This window comes from Setaria italica, chromosome IV (assembly GCF_000263155.2).
Source record: "Setaria italica strain Yugu1 chromosome IV, Setaria_italica_v2.0, whole genome shotgun sequence".
In the NCBI taxonomy this organism is placed as follows: Eukaryota; Viridiplantae; Streptophyta; class Magnoliopsida; order Poales; family Poaceae; genus Setaria; species Setaria italica.
The window spans coordinates 22,295,529-22,318,386 of NC_028453.1; the positions used below are offsets into that span (position 1 = coordinate 22,295,529).

General features: G+C 41.5%; 2 long non-coding RNA genes across 15 annotated transcripts; one reads left to right on the forward strand and one right to left on the reverse strand.

Moving 5' to 3' along the window:
• Positions 1–12,175: 12,175 nt before the first annotated feature.
• Positions 12,176–15,796, reverse strand: LOC101754723. 7 transcript variants are annotated; one of them, XR_001163768.3, is made up of 6 exons: positions 15,553–15,796; positions 15,211–15,266; positions 14,183–15,035; positions 13,399–13,483; positions 12,671–12,740; positions 12,176–12,483 (listed from the first exon to the last, which is right to left on the reverse strand). It is a non-coding gene; the product is annotated as an uncharacterized LOC101754723 (long non-coding RNA). The 7 variants fall into 7 exon arrangements; XR_002677532.1 differs by having other exon boundaries at positions 15,211–15,269; positions 15,553–15,795; XR_001163766.3 differs by having other exon boundaries at positions 15,527–15,795.
• Positions 15,797–17,424: 1,628 nt separating this feature from the next.
• On the forward strand, positions 17,425–21,592 carry LOC101754997. Of its 8 annotated transcripts, none has more exons than XR_002677229.1 (7): positions 17,425–17,744; positions 17,944–18,051; positions 18,313–18,490; positions 18,774–19,310; positions 19,386–19,954; positions 20,071–20,879; positions 21,266–21,592. It is a non-coding gene; the product is annotated as an uncharacterized LOC101754997 (long non-coding RNA). The 8 variants fall into 8 exon arrangements; XR_002677228.1 differs by having other exon boundaries at positions 20,074–20,879; XR_002677226.1 differs by having other exon boundaries at positions 19,386–19,681; positions 19,777–20,879.
• Positions 21,593–22,858: the final 1,266 nt, after the last annotated feature.

Sequence of the window (22,858 nt, forward strand, 5' to 3'; positions counted from 1 at the left end):
CAATTTTATAGCATCTTGAGCAACCTTCACTAGTGCAAGCATTGGAGTCAAGATTTGCCTTGGAATTGGCTTTGGTGCTTTCCCAAAGAGCACTATAGTTAACTTCATGGTATTTGAATTTGATCGTTAAGCATGAGAAGCTTTCTTGAAGTTCACTATGAGTAGCCTTTAGAGAAGCTAGAGATTCATTTGCCAAAGTGTGTTCCTCTGACATCCTCTCATTTGAATCATTGACTAGAGACAAGTCAATAGCTCATTTTTTATCCTTAGCTTTTTCTTCGGCAAGAACCTTCTCTAAGCAAGGTTTCTCTCCTTTTCAAGGATGAAAAAGTCTTCTTTCCTATTGAGAGACTCCTTCTTTTTCTCCAATTACTCCAAAAGATTTTTAATTTCTTTATAGCCTTTCTTTCCAAATTCTTTTATCATATTGGCTTTATGGTTTTTTCCTCATCATCCAACTCATTTTGCACATTACTAGATATAGAGGAGGAGAGGCATGAGGAGGATGTAGCATCTAGTACCTTGGTCCCTTTTGCCATGAGACAAAAAGGAGTATCATATTCATTGTCAGAGGTATTGTTGAAGAGTCTAGTTGGTGTAGGAGGCTTGAGTATGGCTAAAGTTGCCATACATTCTTTGTTCGATTCTTCATCACTAGAATCCCATTCTTGACCAACATGAGCTTGACCTTGATATTTCTTCTTGTAGTCCTTTGCTCTTCTCTTTATAACTCTTCTCCTCCATTTCCTTCTTTTTATTGTGAGGACAATCGGCAATGAAATGACCAACTTATTTGTGATGTCTTCCTTGTATGATCACCATTCTTCTTGAAATCCTTCTTCTTCAAAAACTTCTTGTAGTTTCTTATGGCAAATGCGGTTTCTTCATCAGTGCTTCTTCATCACTTGAGTCTTTCTTCTTTGACTTGAGAGCTTTGGGACTTGACTCAACCATGACACTTGATCTAGCATTGAGAGCTACACTCTTGTTCATTCTCAAGATAAGAGATTTGGCCCCATCTCAACCAATTCTTGATGCAATATTTCACCGAGAAGTTGATTGGGTGTCTTTGTCTTGAAGCTTGGATCCCTTCTAATCATGGTGGCAAGAGTGGGTCCTTGGAGTGAAAGCTCTAAGCATCTTCTTGGTGACTTTATGATCATCCCAATCCATGCTTCCAAGAGATCTAATGTCCGACACAAGGAGCATTAGTCTATCAAACATTTGCCTCACGGTTTCTTCCTCAAGCATGATGAAGTGTTCTAGCTCTCCATGAATCAAGTCCATCTTGCCTTCTCTAACTTGATCGGTCCCCTCATGTGCCTCCTTTAGTGTATCCCAAATTACCTTGGCAACCTCAACGTAGTATACCTTGTTGAACTCTTGGGCACATAGAGAGCCGGTGATGACCCATACGGCTTTAGCATTGCAAAAGTAATCTTGAGCTTGCTTGGTTGTTGGCATTCCATCCTTGGGCGGAGTCACACCTACAACCACAACTTCCCAAATAGAAGGTGAAACTCGTACAGATGCATTTTCATGTCATATGACCACTGGGAATAATCCATCCCATCAAAGTAAGGAGATTTTCCCAAGTGGACGGATTGAAATTGAGAAGAAGGATATTGAGATGATGCATTTGATTAGTTAGCAGGAACTTGATGAAACCCGAAGAAAGGATGCTTGTCTCTTTCTTCCTTGATCTTCTTCTTCATCAACTTGTTTGCCTTCTTCTCGACCTTGGCTTTCATCTTCTCTTTTCTTCTTTTCTTGACCTCCAAGTCCTCACCCTCAAGTTTATCACTTGAGCTTGAATCGTCACTTGAGCTTGCTACATGTACAGAGGGTGGTCGACTCCTTTGAAGCTGACCTAAGGGGTCTATGGGACCTCCTCATAAGCTTGAAGTATCTCCAACAACGACAGTGGCTTGAGTGGCGGCTTCTTTGGTAGCGGCAAGTCCATCCCCACTATGAGACATCTTAAATCCCTTAGTGGTTAAGCCTTAATCAAGACATTAGGCTCTAATACCAATTGAAAGGATCTTGTGATGCCTAGAGTGGGGGTGAATAGGCTCACTTAAAAATTTTCCTAAAAAACTTTGCAGCAGTATTAGATACGTCAGAACTTCCAATGCTTTGCCGGAACTTCCGATGGATCAGAACTTCCGGTACAGGGCGGAACTTCCAATGGCAGGAAATGAGCTGAATGAAATTCAGAATAAAACATGAATCTTCCAATTCTGTTTGAATCAAAAGATTATAAATGATAAGTAGAGACCACTGCAGGTGATAGATATCCAAGGAACTTCACAAATTTATAGATCGGCTCAAATCAAGCTTCTAGGTTAAAATGAACTCGAGGAATACAGCAACACACGAGACAAAGGATTTGTTTACCAAAGTTCACTTCCACAAAGGAAGCTACATCTCCATTGAGGAGCTCACAAAGAGGCATGTCCTCACTAACCCTTTACCTCTCTCAATCAACCACAAAGAAGGATCGAGTTACTTACTGTGAATCCACAAAGGATGGGATGGTACAAACATTCCCGGGCGCACCACACAAAGAGGGTGCTCAAACGGGCGACACCTAACCATCTAGAAGCAAGCTTCAAGAGTAACAAACGTGAATCAACAGCCGGAGATGCTTCAAGTGCTCTTGAGATGAACTTGTTGAACATCACATTCAAAGCTTCAAGTCTCACACCTTCAATCTTGCTCTCACCCAATTCCTAGCTCAAACTCTCAAGGATTTAGCTCAAAGAGGGAGTGGGAGGTGTATTGAATGCTCTATGGGGTGTGTTGCTCGAGTTAGGTTAGCAGCAAAGAAGGAGGGGGCTAAGGGGATATTTATACCCGAGCCCCAAAAACTAACCGTTACAGTGCTGTTATGTGCTTGTTGGAACTTCCGACACATGATCGGAACTTCTGACACAGTTAAACTAAAACGGCTGGGAACCTCTCCTCGGAAGTTATAAGAAACTTCTGGTGCATATTATCAGAACTTCTAACACAGGGTCGGAACTTTCAGCACTGTGAAATTAAATCCACTGAGCATAAACTTCCAACCGGTGTCAGAACTTCCGACCCCCTATCGGAACTTCTGACAATCACAGAAATTGTGAGAAAACAAGCGTGCAGGTGAGCGAATTGTGTCTCTCATGGGTAGTTAGCATCTCAATTTAGCATTTTAACATCTTCAAGATATCCATCCACATCCCCCTTTATAGTACAGTGTTCCTATACTCAAAATCAAAATTAGAAATTATAGAAAACTCTTCTTTTAAGCTCAACACTGTTCTTTAATTGAAATTTGGGTTCTTTTCTTACACGTTTGCACTTCTTTAGAATTTAAACCTATGAATCACTCGATAAAGTCATTAGTCCCTTAATCATGCATGTCATCAACACCAAAACCCACTTAGGGGGGCAAATGCACTTTCAAGACCTCGCTCGATGAAGTGTGTGAAGATCATTGTCTTGTTGGTGTAGTTCTCCAATGGCCAACGGTTGCTGGCGGCAGCTCTCCATTTGATGAAATCTTGCTCCTGAAGCAGGTTGGTATCTACCAACGCCTAGACTACCTCATTCATCACGGACTTCTTCCAGGTGCAGTCTTAGTTGGGCGGAGCCGTCTGGTCCGTCTTGCCGTACTTCGGTGCTGGCAATTGGATCTCTTTCTCCTTCTTCACGGTCTTCTTCTTCTTTCATTCCGCCACCTTGCTGGATGTCACCTTCTTCCCCATTCGTGTTGCCACTAGGGTCTTCTTGCGCATATGCTCGGGGGCTAAGCGGTGGGGAGTGGTGACACTTGAGCTCAAGGATCGCAAGCGGTGGTGCTAGGGCTACAATGAGGGAGATGAAGGGGTCGAATCCTCAGGTGAAATGGAAGGGATGTATTCCTCCATTATTTATAACCGCAACATAGCTAAACCGAGGCGAGATTAACGGGGAATATTCTATTTTTAAAAGCTTGAAGTTATCGTTTCACAGTTTCCAATTTTTTCGGAAGAGATAAGGTTTGTGTTGGTGAACGGTCATGTTGACTGGTGTTTGACCGTTATACCCAAACTAGTCGTATAACAGCTCGGGGGCTGTGTCCCACGTGCCAATCGGCTAAAAAGTTTTTTCTTTAGGTTTTAAGGTAAAAGAGATGTGAAATTACAAGATTGACCCTCAGCCTGATTCTTCGATTCAACCTAAGGCTCAGGGGCTACTCCATATGGAGTGCGATTTGCATCGCACTTCCATATAAAATTCAAGATTGAAGATTCAAGATCAAGTTAAATGAGGCTTGAGCACATTCTAGCCGCATGGCAGTATTCGAGTACACTCGAAGACCCAATCCGATGGAGTATTCAAAGAGCACCACGAACTACTTGGAGGTGTCTATAAAAGTACTCGAAACTGCTACATTTTACTAAAACGTACTCGGGGACTTGCCGGCCATACATCTATGGGCCCATCGGGAGGCTTGACAGTCCTAGATATGGGGTTGTACACCGAGACATGTCAGACATAGAGACTACGGTGCAGGATGGCCTGGTCTACATAGAGGACAAGAATTAGTCGAGGATTAGGAAACTATGCGTAGAAATTAGAGTAGGACTCTCTAGTCGAATCCGACTAGTATTCTTGTAAACAACCGACCTGTAATCCTGCCCCCAGAAATATAAGGCGAGGTACGGACCCCCTCCAAACAAGTTCAATCAATACAACACAACCAACACACATGATGTAGGGTATTACGCGACATAAGCGACCCGAACCTGTCTAAATTGTGTGTTCACGTTCACCATCGAGTTCCCGATCTCGGCGGCATAAAACACTACCTTGGGTACCCCCTCGATAGATTGCCGGGTCTAAACACCGACAGGTGCTAAAAAGATTGTATTGATTAATTGATGATTATTTATTACAAGGCTCATGGGTTTATATTTATACCCTGGAGCAATCTAAAATCCTAGTCGGTTACGATATAAAATGGTACAAATTAGCCTAAAAACTACGAAAGAAAAATCTCCACGCTTTCCCTTATTTAGTGGAGTCATTTTTCTTGGGATTGGATCCTCTCGGTCTTCCATCGGCTTCTGGAGTCCTGGTCACCCGCGGCTAGTCATGGTCAGCGCGAAGTCATCAACGGACCTTTTCTCTATCCTTCATCGGCTGTCAGAATCTTATCTTCTTTGGTTGACTCTGATCCAAAACCGGTGTCAACACTAATGTAATGAATTTTGGTTATGGACAAAATCATGTGAGTACAAATTTATTGCATGATCAAAATGTTAATTTAACTACATTTAATATTTTACTAAATATTTCCATGGTCAAAATATTGAATTTTTGAATTTTGTTGGGTCAAGAAAAGTATTGAAATAATTAATTTAGACCATGTTAAACAAGTATAAACTAACTGCATGGTCAAATGTTAATTTAACTATATTTATATTTTGCAAAGTTTTTGTATGATCAAAATATTAATGTTTTTATTTTTCTGTGTTAACAAAAGTATTCAAACAATTTAAACCCTACTAATAAGTACAAAATTGTTACATGGTCAAAATGTTAATTTAACTATACTTAATATTTTTTAGTACAGATCTTAACAACACTGAGCTAACAAAATCTTTTTTTGCAATATCAGGATTGGTATTTGATTTGTTAAGCAATAAACAAATTGCAAAGCATGTTAAACTTATATGATAGCAACCTTCCAATTTTTGGTTGAGGATAGAACATTTGTAAAAAAATAGGTGCACACGGGAAACAAAAATATATCTTAGCTTTTAGTATAGGGTGGTTTCATCTCTCGTGCTTCGTCCAATTTTAGTACCAAGTACCTAATGATGACACCACCCGACACTAAAGAGCATTTAGTACTGTATTTTGTAATTACCTGGTAGTAAATGCCCCTACCTATAAAAACACTCCTTATTGCTCGACACCTAACCATTTTCGATCTTGATATTGGACGTTTGCCTCCTCGTTTCGATCAACACCCCGGTCGCTACCTAATTCCTATGCAGCCAATGTGGCCCTATGTCGTTACTGCTCCGACCTCCGCCCAGTTTGCTGTCCAAACGTCACTGCCGCAAAGGCTAGCCAGCCTCTACCTCGACGCCTCCCATAGCCTACCTCTGCCCCAACAATGTGGCCACCCCCGGCTAGCCTTTGCAGCATGATGCTGTGCCGCCACCTATCTTCCTCGGCACCATTGCCGTGCTGGCCTCTCCTTGGCCATTTGCTCTGCGTGCCTAGAATAACGATCGAGACACCGACGCCGGCCACCACACCGCTGCCACCGCGCCTCCAGCTGGCCCGCCCGTTCGCTACCGCCACGCCCATGCCGTCCCCGTCAGGCAGATACTGCCCCATCTCTTGCAAACGCGCGCTGTCGCAATGTTGCGAGACAACGGCTAGTGACACAAGCCTGTGGCTACTAAGTCCGCCCATTTTTTAATCTTTTAGATTTCACATTGTTAAATAAAATGTGGAAAACATAAAATTGTTAGAAAATTACTGGAAATCACTAATGGCTAGTAAATTGTCTAGAAAATTATTTGTGCCTAAGAAAGCTTATGAACAAACTGATAAGGAATTCAGTCAACAAATGCTCATGGAGGTTTAGGCACACTGTAATACATAATTGTAAATATGCTAGTTGGTTTCATAAGTTGTATATGTTAGTGGTTTCATAAATTTTCTATATGTTAATTGGTTTAATACATTTTTAGCCTAAACGAGCGTATAGTAGTAGTGTACATTGCATGCAAAGTTGTGTAGCGTAAAATAATAGCATTAAGTGTGAAAGAAAATTGAATGGAAAGAAAAATGAAAACTACATTAGTACTAGATGGTAACACCAACCGATACTATGAGGCGGTAAAAAAGGTGAGACTTTTAGTCTCAAATTTTTTTACAGGTTCCAAAACATTTAATTGGTTTTCCAAAACATTTAATTGGTTTTCCAGTAGTGATCAAAGCAACATTTAACTATAGTCCGCGTCAGTAGTATATACATTTGTTTCTAGTATGACTACAGCACGACGCCATTAATTTCGTGTCAGTTAGGAGAAACTTTTACAACCAACCAGGTTTTCGGCGACGCGCCGCGATCGATTAATATGCATGGTGCAGGGGTTGCTCGTTGCACACGTTCAGACGCCATCAAGTGTTAGACCTACAATGAGGCTATGCATTAATTAGTAGGGATAAAAGAACAATCTATGAATTCGTAGCCACAAAAGAAGGCCGGAAAGGATGAGACCTTCGACCAAACAAGCGGCATATACCAATCACACTGGGAATCTAAGGACATGTTCAACAATTTAGACAGCTACCGTCTGCAAGTACCTTGAATGTCGTACATAGACAGTAAAACAAACAATGTATACAATGGCTTGTCTATTAAATTATCCATAAGTTATTTAATTTATGCATGAACACATAATACATGGTGATTAGGTATAGCTTGATCTTTGTATGCTATTTTGTTGTTTGTTTGAGATGATACATGATGCTTACCATCCGAGAGAATAAACTTACCTAGGAGTATCATTTAACTTTTAGTTTTACTTCATGTCAATCTAACCTGCCTAAAGGACTTTGCTGATATTACAATCTTTCACAAGTGATGTAATATAAAAGTGCAAGGATCTAGATGTAAAAATGGCTGCCCAAATATCTCGCTGATTCTGTTCCTCTCAAATCGTCCTTTCTCTTGGTCTTTCTCGTCCATCTCCGCTGGTAGATCTTGGAGGGGACGTGTGCGTGGTGGCTAGCGGGCGAAGTAGCGGACGAACCGTGCCGTGGCGGACGTGCAGACTAGCGGTGCAGCTGCCAGACGGGGTGGCGGAGGGTCAGTAGCGCAGCTGCTGGATGGCATGGAGGAAGGCTAGCGGCACCGCCGGCAGATGGCACGACGGCCAGAAGGGACGCGCACGGCAACCGGGCAAACGGAGTCAAGGAACACGGGTGCCCCTATTTTACACTCGATCCGGGGGTCCGTTGCCTCAAATCCATGGCTCGTACAACCGGTGACGACACCGTCTGTACGCATGGGAGCACGAGCCACGGTCGTGGTCTCACGAGACGACAGCTCTTCTCTCTCCTCTTTCTCTCTCGTCCGCCTTAACAAAATTGATCTACATGATACCGTATAAACGACTCACACCGTATAGACGACTCATTAATTGGCGTTGTACATGCCCTAAGAGATTGTCTCTGTGTTAATAATCTTCAAATCATATGCACGTATGTACGTACCACCGCGGCCAGCTTCTATATGTCCGTGCATGATTAATGAACTGGCTACCCATTTGATGGATTTTAAATGGCCGAGATGTGGCTTAAAATGTGTATCGTACACATGCTGGCGAGCTTACGAAAATTGTAGATTGTGACACTGTTCAACATTGCCGACGCACCAATAATTGTCTAGGGACAATGACAGGTGTGGGAGATCTCGACAGCATTATCAGCTCGAACGAATGGACACCTTACTCCACACGGAGAACATGAGTCGAACGGCGATAACGGTGCTTTTACTGCTGTGATTCTTATAATTTATTCCAAATAAATTAATAAAATCACAGCAGTAAAAGCACCACGTAGTATATGCTAATATTTTTAGACTTTGGATCCAGTTTTTTTTCGCCAAACAAGGTCATAAGTATATATTTGCCTTATTAGTTAATTTTGGGCCCAAAATATTGAAAATACTAATGGAATCATCATTGTTGTTGCTGCTGCTGCATCGATTGGGATATGACAAGGATCGTTACTAGATAAGGTCAAAATTGTGCACGAAATGTTGTGTGAGATGAGGAGCTATATAACTCTTCTTCCGCTGTTTTTGGTATTCAATCGTAACATGATTGCATTATTTTCTCCATAATTAATTGTACAAAAAAAACCTACTTTTCAGTAGCGTAACCTACATGTTCCAGGCCAAGGCCTTTAATTTGTTTTTCTTCTTTGTAGTTGCCGAATCATGATGCAAGTCTATTATTACTAAGTTTGTTAAATTAAAATGTATGAGTAACAAAAATGGACGGTGTATGTATGCAGCCACGTGGAGATCAAAACAGTTGTTTACTAAAAAGAGAACGAAAAGTTATATGGTACTTTATAAGATGGATAAAATGACAGCACTTCTCCACCGGCGATCTAGCTAGTTAGTATTGATTGGTGACTGCTAACCGTGAGCTTCCATAAAGTCCAAGTACAGAATTTTTTTTACAACTAAATCGATCACACGTTGTTGTCACAAGTTCCATATGTGTCACCCACGGGAAAAGTGAGCTCTAATATAGAACTGCATGGCTGGTTGCATGCAGAGGGGTGGAATAAAAATGGTTTAGGAATATACGCTGTTGGATTTATACGAAGTGTCTGTAAGATATATAGGTGTCAGCATAAGCGGACAAGTTTACGGCAAAGTAGTTAGGTTGTTTAGTTTGTGATTTCGATATTTTTGTTTGCACTACTGCGGTGAACGTCATTCGTACGGGCTTATACGTACCGGGCCAAAGGGCACCCGTGTGTTTAGTCTATTTGCACTGGCGCAAATAAGAACCGACACTAATAAAGATTTAAACTTGCCAGCCTTATTTCACATCAGCACGTTTACTTAAATGCACTGGTACCAATACGCATATTCACATATATTTCAATATTGTAGCTGGTCTGAAAATCAACCGATTAGAATATTGATTAAACGTAGTAGTTTGAAATTTGACCGATTGGGATGAATTTGAACGGTTACGTGCACGCGTGAGAGAGAAGTTGAAGTGCTCTAGTCTCTTCGATGACAGGGTGTGAAGTCGAGAGAGAAGTTGAACCACTTTGGTCTCTTCGATGACGAGGTGTGAAATCGAGAAGTTGGAGCGCTTCGTTTTCTATGGCGGTTAATTATTTCCAGGAGCATCGACTAATATAAATACTGGCTGTGTGTGTGCACGGCGTTCCACCGATAATTCTGTTCATCATCTCATTCATCATCATTGTCTCTGCGCCCCGCGCCTTTGCTTCCTTTAATTTCATCCATCGAAGGCCCCCCTTCTCCAAAAGTAGTGTAAGTTTTGTGATATACGATCTCAATTTCTTTTGTTTATTTCTGAATCTTACTTTGTATCTTTAATCTAGATCGAGATATGGCTGGCATGGACGATGGCGAATGGCCATCGACACCAATTCAGGAGCTCTTCGTCTCTCGCTGCGTGCTAGCTCAACTAGGCTTCACCCATGGTGATGAAACGGAGGTTGCCGTGCCATATGTTGAGAAGTATTGTTATGATCCCTTTATAAGCGCCACCATCAGCCCTAGCCAAGAAGCTAGGCTAGTAGCATTTCAAGATTGCCAAAGATGATGATCCTTAGTGTTCGGAAGACTTGACCTTCTATGCCAAGCTCGATTTGTCAGAAGATGTCCACAAGCTCTAGGTCCACTACTGACGCTACTAGGATTAGTACGTGGACTTCCTACGAATCAACATGCTCAGTATTCTTGAGTCCTATGACAATATCAAGAGGATCGAGGGTGCAAGAGAATTATTTTGATGTTTTCACATCATAATTTGTAATATATTAATGTTTGTGGAACTATTGTGGATCGAACATTCGGTTATCTTTCGTGTGCACCGAACAAATTTGCGATTTTTTTAATATTATTATATGTTGTATTCTAATTATTTTGTTAATTTTTTAATAAAAAGAACCCTCTAACCGGCTCAAAAATGGGCTGGTTCGAATGTTAACTTATTTAACTGATTTTAAATTGGACGAGTTAGAATGTTAATTTATTCTAACCGGTCCAGATCTCTTATATATACTACACAGCACCCTAATCTTATCCACTTCCATACAGTCCACACCTACGCCACCGCCGGCCTCTTCCTCTTCCTCCTCCATGCCCGCACCGCCGCTGGCCTCCTCCTGCTCCTCCATGGCGCCATCAGCCAAAGAAGCTGCCATCGTGGCTGCGGCAGTACAGACACGGTGGCGGCCATTGCAGCAGCTGTCGCTCGTGCTTTGGTTGCCTCCGTGACAAGAGAGGCACCCTCTGCTTAATGACGGGGGTTGCCTCACATGCTACCACCACATCAGCTCGGCCCATGGCTAAGGCGCGAAAGGTGCTTGCGGGCTCCGCCCTTGCTGTCGCCGATGCCATCAAGTCGCGGGCCAGATTCGCCGCCACCGTGGCCTCAACGGCTGTGGCCGAGGTTCATGCTCGTGCAGCTTTGGAGTGGGAGCTCACCTGCCACTACCATTGCCTCCCCTTCGACCATAACCTCTGTTGCAGTTGTGGTGATGGCAGAGGTTCTACCGGCATGGTGGCGGCGGTGCCGCAAGTTGCGTACTTCAGCGATGTAAGCACCAGAGCGTTATGATCAAATTGCTCTTTGGCCCAGTCGGTTCTGTTACTACTAGGATCCAGCCCTGTCGTGACGCCTATATTGGGTTGCAATATTACTATTTTGGTTGCAATATGGATCAATTGTATCTATGTATAGTCGTTGACAGATGGTTGCATTTGGAACGGTGCAATAGGTTCTTGCATCCTTTTGGATGTAGTGTTGCAATATGGTGGTTTTGCAACCCGCATAAAAAAACTAACGCAACCGTGATATGGTTGCAAGCACGGATATTGCGACCAGCAGAATCGTTGCATAAGTTATTGTTGCAATGAACGACGTGGTATTGCCACTAATGAACTTGTCGCAAAATAGCTTTATTGTCACCCCATAGTTACATGGGAATATTACCATATTGCCATACACTGTGCTTCATTGCATTAAATAAATATTGTAACGTAACAAATTTGATGGCTAGAGTCACAATTGCAACTTTCATTTGGTGGTGGCAATAAAAGGTAATTCAATGAATCATTGTTGGTGGTAGTAGATGAAAAATGCGACGAATCATTGTTGGTGGTAATAGATGAAAATGCAACAAATCATTGTTGGTGGTAGACACGTCCTACAGCAACACATAAAGTTTGTGACAATAATGTATATTGCAACAACAAATGATGGTTGCGCAGTGGTTTGTTGCAACGAGGGTATTTTAGCTAGGACCTTTTTAATTTCATTTTGTGGCCTGAAATTTTATTGTTGCTACAAAATAATTGTGCCATGAGTATATACTTCATCATCACATATAATTCATCATCACATATAAGAACTCAAACCTTCATTAACTTCTAATATATGTCTCAACCAAAGTAATAACACAATGACTAGAGTACTGCTAAAATAAACATGACCACAGCAGAATAAAAACATCATCTCTGACTATAAGTTTGCAACTATGTTTGGCATAATAAAATAAAACTAAATATGAGTTCTCTTATTGATCTATTCATTCCCCATCGACACCAGCAGTTACCAATAAACCTTTCTGTAATTCTCCGTTCTTCTAGAAGTCCATCGCCAGCATATAGGCATAAAGCTTTCTCTAAATATTTTAGTTGTCCATACTTTCCTGCAATTCATGAACACACATAGAATTTAGAGGCACACATATGCTTATGTGTTAGTATTGATCCGTAATCACCTATGAATGAACACACATGTTATGTTAATTTAATTATATCACACCGAATGGTGTAGCATGGTATACAATTTTAGATTACACATATGAACAATAAATGACTCATGACAGTGGTTACCTATTAGCAAAAATGCATAGGAATTAAGGATAAGTACTCCTTTTTTCTTTTTTCCACATGACTTGTGTCTCTGCACAAAACAAATATATAAGCAAAGTATATGAAATATGAAGCCAATAGAGCTAAGAATTTGCAGGAAAAATAGATCAGAGAGACAACAACAAATTGAATAGTAGTCCCTTGGTGACTAGAGAATTTAGAAGTTATGATTGACTAATAAACCTATAGGTTCCAATTACTTTGGTAGGCCAATATGGCCAATTCCAAGCCATATGAATTAATACCATTGCTATAAATAACTGATGAGGAAGGCAATCATCAAAAGGTATTGAATTTTAATTGGATGAGATAGCAAGTGCAGGCATAACAACATAGTTTAATCTAGAGATCCTAGAAAAATAGAAGATATTGCTTCAACTTCATGCATAGAAAATAAAAGAGATTGACACTACATTATTACAAATTATTTCCCAATCTCCCACTATAAATTGTTTAAACAGCCAAAGGTAGCTTCACTGCGTAGTTTGCTTCAGGTATCATGTCTATAGGATTGGAAAAAAATGTTCTTGTCTCAAGTGTTAACAAATAAAAAGTGTTAACTAAAGAAAAGAAAGCTAGCATATAGTATGCCATAGATGATACCTTCTGTAACTAAACACTGGACAAAAATCATTACTGAAAACTGAAGAAACCTCTTATTTGAAAGAGAAACTTAAAACGGAACAAACCTCAATGACCTGCAGTCTGTAGAGGGATAGGGTTGTAGCCTATGTAGCTGCTTTCCTCCAATTTTATCATTCAATTATAAACTAACTGCAAAAAAGAGAACTGATAAGATGGGTTGATAGCAATACCTGAGAAAACCATGTGCTGATGTTAATTGAAGGTAACAGATTATTCACTTATCAAAGACTTACAAGCTGGTCTAGTGAAGGCATAGGCTACATATATTTTTCGGAAGCACCTTATGATCAAAAGTACATTGTCTTCGAAAAAAAAGTTTGTCTGCATGGGTCTCATAATATCTATGTATAGTCTCCAAAACATATTGGCATTGTTTATTCAAATTAGTTTCCTAAAATGCATAATTATTTATACATGTTAGGCATGCATTTCCACATTACATCATTCTGCAGTTAAGATTCTTGTGTGATGTGGAATGATCATCACAGGTTTTTGATCTGATTTATTCAGATAAGCATCGTCTGACAAGAGATCACCTCATTTTCTCTATAAACAAATTCTATACATGAAAAAGGAGTAAACGGACAATAGTATAAAGTCAAAAAAAAAAGAATGAAGGAAGAAATTATACAGAACTAACACAGAACACTATGATTCATTTTCTTTACTCATAGAGAGTTGCTCTCTTTATACTCATATGATCATGTCCTATAAGTCAAGTTCCTTAAGTATTTACCTTGTAGGCCTATGTAATCATGATTACTCCTCTCAGCCAAACCTAACTAACAAAAGTTGGGGACATTAACAGGAAAGGGAAGCTGGACCTACCTTCACAGCAACAATTTGAAGCCTCACTCCGAAGCAAAAAACACTTCCTATGAAGCCACTGGACCAATACTCTGAACAGAAGCAAAGTAAACATGGATCATTACCCAAATATTAGACAACTAAACGCAGCAACCAGCAAATAAAAAAGTTAATAAAATAAACTTATCCGAGCTACTAGAAATTCAGAAATACTGGTTGTAGATCAATTCAGAAAATAAAATGGCATGAACTGCCCATGGAATCAGAAGAAAATCACAACATATCTATGGATACATGTCACAGATGTACTAATGATTAATCAGGCATCTACAGAACTCACTAATAGAACATTAATTCAGATATTTTTTAAGCATTCCTAGGTGTGACTGAGATTCATTCTTCTTGTATATATTAAGAGCTGAAGCACAATCCTTTGAATAAATTTAGCCGCACAAAAACATCACAGGATCTGAAACAATGCTTTGGAACTATACAAGTCTCACTAAAGATCGAGTTCAGTAACTGTGCTTGAATCTGAAATCAGAAGGTTAAAAATCTCCCCTGGCAGTGCTGAGTTTGGTGCAGGAGCAGGAAGACAAAAGGGGGCAACGGGTGTGGAGGTGCATCGCTGCCGGCCATGGAAGCGCCCCGCGCGACTCCGGCACGAGCCTACTAGGGAGGCAGCCTCCACCGTGGCCGCCCGTCCCTGCCGCCCCTAGCACGCCGGCCGAGGGAGGTAGGCCTGCCCCACGTTGTGCCGCTAGGAGGCCGCCGAGGGAGGCGACCCCATCCCACGCTGCTCGCCCGCGCCCGCACCCGTCACCCACCATCCGCGGGCATGTGTTACCCACGGGCATGCCCGTGTGCCCTCCAGCTTCCAACCAATACACAGGCACGAGGCATCAAACATCACATATTGACATACAGGAACTTGTAGTTCACAGCAAAAATATGAAGCATAGTCCATCATCACTTCATAGTTCATCATAGTACATTCGTCATTTCACACACAAACAAGATACATCTATGCCCTTCAACTTCAATATCACCTGGAGTCACAAGAAGACCAGAGGCAGCATTTGCCGGAGGCTGGCACTTGGAGCTACTGCTGCATGTCAAGAAATTTAACATATTGTCAGGATCTCGACTGAATCTAGCCCAAAATCTAGGAAGAAAGGAATAAATTGAAAAAATAAATTGGGGATAAATTAGGATTCTAAGCAAGCCAAGGAATTCTCTAGTCCATTCTATTGCAACCATCGGTGCACAAATCACCAAGCTAGCACGCAGACTTCCCAGATCCAAATCAATTACAGGAAACAATAGCTAGCATCTTGAACTTTGAAGTGGCCAAGGACAAGTTACTCGGTAGGTTGGTGTGACGGCATTACTCCTGATCGTGCAGGCCGCAGGCGCTGTTCTCTGTCCAAGATTTGACCGTCCGCTGTTGGGAAGACGGAAGCGTGGTTCTAGCACTGGCTGCAGGGAGGAGGTCGGCGTGGTCTTGGAGGATAGGGATTGGGGGAGTCGGGATCCCGCGGGACCCGCGGAGTCACGGGCAGATCAAGAGTTCGAGATGAGGGGTGTCGGCCGTCGGGGTTCGGCGTGTGTGGCGGCTGGGTGGAGAATGGGAGGTGAGGGGTCCTGGAAACAAATAAACCCTAGGAATGCTACACATCGAGGTCCCATATGTCAGACCTAGTCCCACATATCAGGTCTATAAAGCAGATTTGGCGGATAGCAGGTGTGGATATCATTTTATCTTGCCTATCAGCTACTATCCGTTGGGTTTATAATGTCGCCCGCATGCATCCGTGCTTGTGGGCAAAGACTGGCACCCGGATCCTTGCCTGTCGGGTTTCTTACCCGTGGGCACGCGGATATTCTGTGCTCATTACCATCTTTATACCTTTTATTCATCTCGGCATGGATTCGAACTATTAGATCGATTCTAGACGGCTAGAATGAACTAGACCTCATCCAAGAATGTCCCAGGGCCAATTGATTCGCCCCGTTTAACTAACTTATGAAGCCTTTTTTATTTCTTACATTTTTCCTTTTCCTTTTTCCTTTTATTATTGCATCATTGTTAAGTAACACACAAATAATTATCTTCTATGCACCAAATCATTTTTTATATGTAATAGATTACGAATAAGTTGCCTTCTAGAAGTTTCAAAAATTTAGGAACTAATTTACTATTATCTATATGTTAAATAAATTTCTACATGGTTATCGAAATTAATTTCAAATTGAACTACATGTGCATCTAATAGGATAAAAACATTGGAGAAAAAATATATATGTTGTTATTGGTGGTGTGTACATGTTTACGAGGCACAAGTCATATAGAGTTGATGCACACATATATAGGCCAAATCAATATATGTTTGATAGTTTTATAGTTTTACTATGCACATACAATCAATATAGAGTGTCTTGATGAGTTGGTGTCATGATAGAGCACGGTTGGTTTCATTTTATAAGTAGTTTGAAAAATTGCATCCCAAAAGTATGATGTCTTGCCACTTACAATAAGTGGATGAAATCATCAAATTTTTTAGATGAGGTTGCAGAGTTTTAATGGATTTGATGTTGCAATTTGAAGAGTTTCAGCGAATTTTGACCAAAATTGACCAAGGGGACTCGCTAGTCATTGATGCCTTGCCTTATCCCTTTGGAATTGGATCCATTGAATCCACCACCACTGTTGATTGTTGTGTTGCCGCCTTGTATCCCCTCTCCGCCACCGACAATGATGCACGGCACCGATGCGTGATGCCATGCTGTAGAGGCAATGGTGGGCAGTCCTGATGTCGGAAGCCACAGGAGAGGCAATAGCGGGTGGCGTTGATGCAGGATGGCACGTTGGAGAGGCAATGGTAGCTACGCTGTTGAAATAGCATGTCTCCGTAGTCACACCCATCTCCCACTATGATTTAAGGTGATGAGTACTAGTAAACTTTATCTTTTTCATGTCAATTTGATATAACATTGCATTCACATATTTTTATGTAAAATGAATTATATTTATTGGCAATTATACACATATTTTAAAATTTAATTATTTCCAACCTTGACTGGAATTACTCCAAATGTTTTAATCTCTTACCACTAATAAAAAAAGTAAGAAGGGGATTTTTTTACGATACTTCATTCTTTTTGCCGTCCGTCCGCTAGCCCTCACCCCGTCGTCCGTCTGCCCCATCTCCCCACCCTTTTTTTCCGTGAATTTCCCGCAGACACCACCGCCCCATCTCCCCACCCCATTTTTTTCCACGTTTTTTTCTGTTGCTTTTCTCACACACACAGCCGCCGCCGCCGCTGCGTCTCCGAGTTGACGCCACCGGCGCCGCACCGACTCCTCCCGTTGTCCTATCCCGCAGCCACCGCCGCCCGCTCACCAGGCACGCCTCTCTGCTCCGCCGCGCCGGAGCCACGACATCGCTGTGTCCATGCTGTCGGCGAGCCGTTCCTCGCTCGCCGCACGCCGCCATGTCCACGCTGTCGGCAAGCCATTCCTCGCCGGCCAGGTCGATGCTACCGCCACGCCGGGCAGACAATGGATTCATCACCGAATCATGTAAGTGTAATTCATGTTGCCTCACACACTGCAATGCCATGTTTCTGTCCTGATGCTCCTTGAGTTCTCATCTATTTGAGTGCATTGGCTATCAGTTGTTCATGTTCGATGAAATGCATTACCCATGCCATTCTTATCTTGTGGCACCACTCTCCTTCCTAAAGGTTTTATATTTGTCTACTTTTCATCGAAAATGCAGAGAAAAATCGGGTGTTAGCCACTGCATCACATGGCACCCTGAACTCCTGCCGACTGTGCCTCTTTACGCATCTCTGGGAAGCTCTTTGATGGTGTGGTTCCTGACATGGTGAGTTTTGAAGTATCTTAATAGATATACCACGTATTCTTATTGTGAGTTTTATGGCTCCTGACCTGGTGGTTTTATGGCTCTTCTGCAATTTCAATAGATCTCAGAACCTGTTAATTTACAAAAACACAAAGTCAATTTTGATGTACCTCTGTCCAATATTTGCATATTCCTGCTCTCAGCCATGTCATCCTAGCTATGTGCTGAATCGATGCAAGTCAGCCAAAACTGATAACTCAATTAGATCTCCCAATTGTACAGGGTTGCGGGTCAGAGTAGTGTTAATGACCTCAAGGTGTCTGCAGAGGTGTCTATGCTGCTCATAAATACTATCTTGACTGAGATCGAGAATGGAATATATCCTAAAGGATCATTCTAAAAAAATCCTAAAGGGTCATTCTTGAATGTAGATGTACCAACAGATGCTGCACACAACAAGGTAAATATCCATCACTGATCTGAAGTAAACTAATGCTCTTTAGAATTGTATGGGGGAAGCAAACCTAAATGCATTGAGCTATACATGTACTAACTGGACAAATATAGAGCATGGCCCTGGACATATCAAAGTTCTAAGAATTTTATGTTTCTGCTGAGTTTCACTTATTGTTCAATGTTAATGGAATTTGCCTCCGAATATTTGTAAAACATTTATGTCAGAATCTTTGTTTATGAACAGATGGAAACCTAAGTTTTTTTTGTCTGTACTGTTCTTGGAATAGGGGTACAAAATTACGAAAGAAGTTACCAGACAGCAAACATGGACGGTGAAAAGGACAGTGAACTAGCCGCACCATCAGAGAATGACCTATTCAAGAGAGTGCTAAGTTAGCATTTCCAAATTTCATGCTAATGTTCTAATCACATGTGAACTGGATCTCATAGGAATCCTTAAAGAAAGATACGACAGAGGAGGACTGCGGCCGTGTCATCCATGGCGGCCGGCACATACGGAAGCCGGTCGCATCCTCCTCCCAGATATTGAAGCTGTCGTCGTCCCACCCCACCCCCAGCCGCGCCTTGCCTCCTCCCTCCCCCAACTGCGCCTCGCCTCCTTCCTCCCCTGACCGCACCTCCTACGTCTGCCTCCACGCCTGGCCGCCTCCGTTGTCATGTCGTTTGGGCAGCCTAGCTCCGACGGGCTCAGCTCGACGCCAGTGACGAAGGGCATCAGCGGCACGAACCCACGTAGCCGTAGGGGATGGAGCGTGGCCGGTGTGACGGAGAAGCGAACGTTGAGGTGAGTCGGCGCTGAGCAGGTATTTACCAATCTCCCCCTCCTCTCTCTTACATCTCTCTCCCTCTCAGCATTTCATTTCTTTCCCTATCCTTAGATCTAGCGAACGTCGGTGTGGAGGGAAACAACAATACGGGGAGCCATCGCTGGAGCACACCAAGCAAGGAGGGCCAGCGCCATCGTTTCCGACCCCAGCAAACCCGACGCCGCCGTGATGCCGCCTACGCAACCCTGGAGAGGGCCGGGGCTCCATCCACTCGGCCGTGGACTTGAGACAAATTGGCTTTGGAGCCTCAGATCTTCTCCTCCCGTGCCTAGGCAAGGCCTTCTATTGTTCCGTTCCCCAGCGTGCTCCAATGTCCAAGAACACAGGAAAGAAATCAATTGACTGAGGTAAGCATTGTTGATTTCTTATATCAAGGAGGACTACTAATTAATGTGTTATTTGTAACCCTGTTACCTTTGACATTTGTAATCCCTTTTGTGAGATGGCTGCTGATTACCATACCGCAACACCACAAGCGCATGTGTTGGACTTTACAAATGAGCATGTGTCTTTGTAAATATCTTGCTCTTTCAGTGTTTGCTGCTAAACTTAATTGCCATGCCCTATTTCTGACATGGAGCAGCTGAGATTTGTTCAGACATAGCCCCTTAGCTCCTCAGGTAATTGCAAAACTATTTGAGAATGATGCACACCCATGCTATCCTAATTGGAATATTTAAATTAAAGAATGCTCACTTGCACACTCCTTAGCTCTTATAAATTTATTTGTATGCAGCAGATGAGGGTGATAATGTTCTGTCTAATTGGTTCTAGAGAGTCATTACATATGCCTACACTGGGAAGAAACTATTACAAGTGTGCTTTCTCTTTGTTTGTGCCATTGAATACTGGATTGAACATTGTATAGTTAAAAATTTCTTCTTCAAATTTTCATACCATACAGATTGTTAGATTCTACTGATGAGCTACAATATTTATTTCTCTAAATGCTTGTAGAAATAGATGCATGGTTAATTTGAGAATTGGCTCTAACAAGCTCAGAATGTATTATGCTATTGACTAGACTATCTGTGCTAAATACTAAAAAATTTTGTTAAGCATGTGCCCACCAGTTGTACATGTGACCAATCAAATGTGGGAGTTTTAAACCATAGAAGAGTTCTGTATAATAGGATGCATTTCAATGATGATGGTGGCATCCTAAAAGACTGACTAAAGTTGATTCTTAGAACTACCAAGCATAGTAAAGTTTCTTAAGATTAATAAATTTCTGTGATGACTGAACTTATATTGTGCTTCCCTTTTTTTCCTAGCTCAAGCTTTCCGAGTTGCATGAACCATATATGTTAATGTCATATATCTTACAGAAGTTAGAGCTTAGTCAATGTTAGTGAGCTTGGATAGGAGGCTGCCTCTGCCTCTGCCTATGTTTACTGCATTCAACATATATGGTGGTAATCTGATGCAATTTGCAGCTTCAGAGACTAGCCAAGCCATACTTCAAGAACCATAACAACTAAATTGTTGAACATTCCTAAACTACCAGTGACACCACAGAGTGGTAGAGGGACTATTGATGATGAGGTAATTTTTTTCTCACAATCTACACATTCATTTTTCAAAAAAAAAAGAGATGCAATTTGTCCATTTGTGTGTCCAAGCATCTAACTTTCTATGGCTTTCTTATATATGCAAAAATTGTTATTTGGTTCAGTTGTCAGCATAATATTTCATGTTTCTGAATTAAATAGTCAAATCATGTTCATTGCAATATGATTCATGTCAATTCTTTTTAGGTACTAGGCATGCATATAAAGCTTTTATTTGTGATATTCTTCTTTTATGGACTTCTAAAGTAGCTTGAGCAAAGAGTTAACTTGTGATGGCCAAGGATGCATCAAGTTACATATGCTATACAGACTTGCTATTGGAGTTGATACTAAATGGACATTCTATTACACCCTGGACAGGAAGTTGGAAGGTGCTCATATTACTGTTCTTCGCAAAAGGTTATTCAGTGGTGAACACTGCCACCAATGCCACCGCAGTGGCCATGGAATGGAAGGCTGCGTCCTGCTCTCCCGCATCACCTTTCAGGAGTATGAATTGAAGCTAAAGCCTATGGTTGCTGGTGTGCAGGGTGCTAGCGGCTCAGAGATCATCAGCCAGTAGCATTTCTTGGTGTTAATCAGAGACTGTTGGACAACAATCCAAATGATATTGCCATGTACATAAATTTTAGTGATGTTGCTGATATCATATTTCGTTATCGTAGCATCTGTTATTTGAGATGGATATTATTGCCTTTCATCAGCTAGGACAAACACAATGAAAGAATTATGCCACAGTAGTATTATTTGTCAAAAATTTACAGTTAATAAAACTTTTCCTAAAAAATAGCACGGAAATTGATGGAAGTCATACTTACAGCTGCAATTGAAGGTACACTAGATTGTCCAGGAGAACCATGGGGCACATCCATTATAGTTGGGACCTTGGATATAAGAGGCATTGCAGGGGATGATTCAACTTGGAGCATTGAATTTAAGCCACCAGTTAATGTGCTCATGTACTTTAATACTTGACTTCTACCGTTATTATGTAATTGTATATTATGTCACCATGTAACTTATTTCAATAATAGCTGGTTTACTTTCGCACACGAGTAAAGGCAACGTGACTGAGATTACTATACATTTATCATACTTGATTCTCATTCCAATCTGCTGCCTTCGCATTGGTGAGTATATAAGAATAGTTACGCATCTTCTTTAAAGTTAATATTTATACTATCGCATGCAGGCATTATTTGTCATTATTAAGGATCATAATTTCTTCTGTCACATCGAGACATATAGATCTAAACATAAACGTATGCAATGACCTAATTATAGCCACCAATTTTATTTTCTCCCCAAAAAATATATCACATTCTTGACACTGGTGCACGAATATCAATCCTCTTAATGAAGAATTTACTTAATTGGTCAAAAGATTAGCGCGTCGGGTGCATGCTTCACACTAGTGTATATGATATATAATGCCCACGAATAAATTTTAGTGGCAATACAAATATTCTAGCAACCAAATATACTCAAATGTAGCCACATATGATGTTGGTGGCAATAAAACCTCAACAGATACAACGAATGACTTTTTCGATGCAATATAATAAGATCTTTTGCAACGCAGGGCAAGATTAAAGAAACACAGTTTCATCGTGGCCATATTCACAACTACTTGCAACTAATCTTTTTTTGGATGCAATATAGCAACAGCTATTGCAACGCAGGTCAAGATTTGGTCAAGATTGAGACGATGTAATTATACCATATGCACAGCTACTTACAACCAACTTTACAATGGTGGTGACAACGCCTAGCTATCGCAACACAAAATCAATATTATCACAACTCAACACTAGTTGTGGCAATAGGAACCCATACTCGCAACCACCTTTTCCACTATAGCATTAGCGCCTCCCTCTTGCAACACAGCTTATGACTAATGCAAGGCCATAAGGCCCATATATCGCTACCAATTATGCCATTGGTTGCCATAGA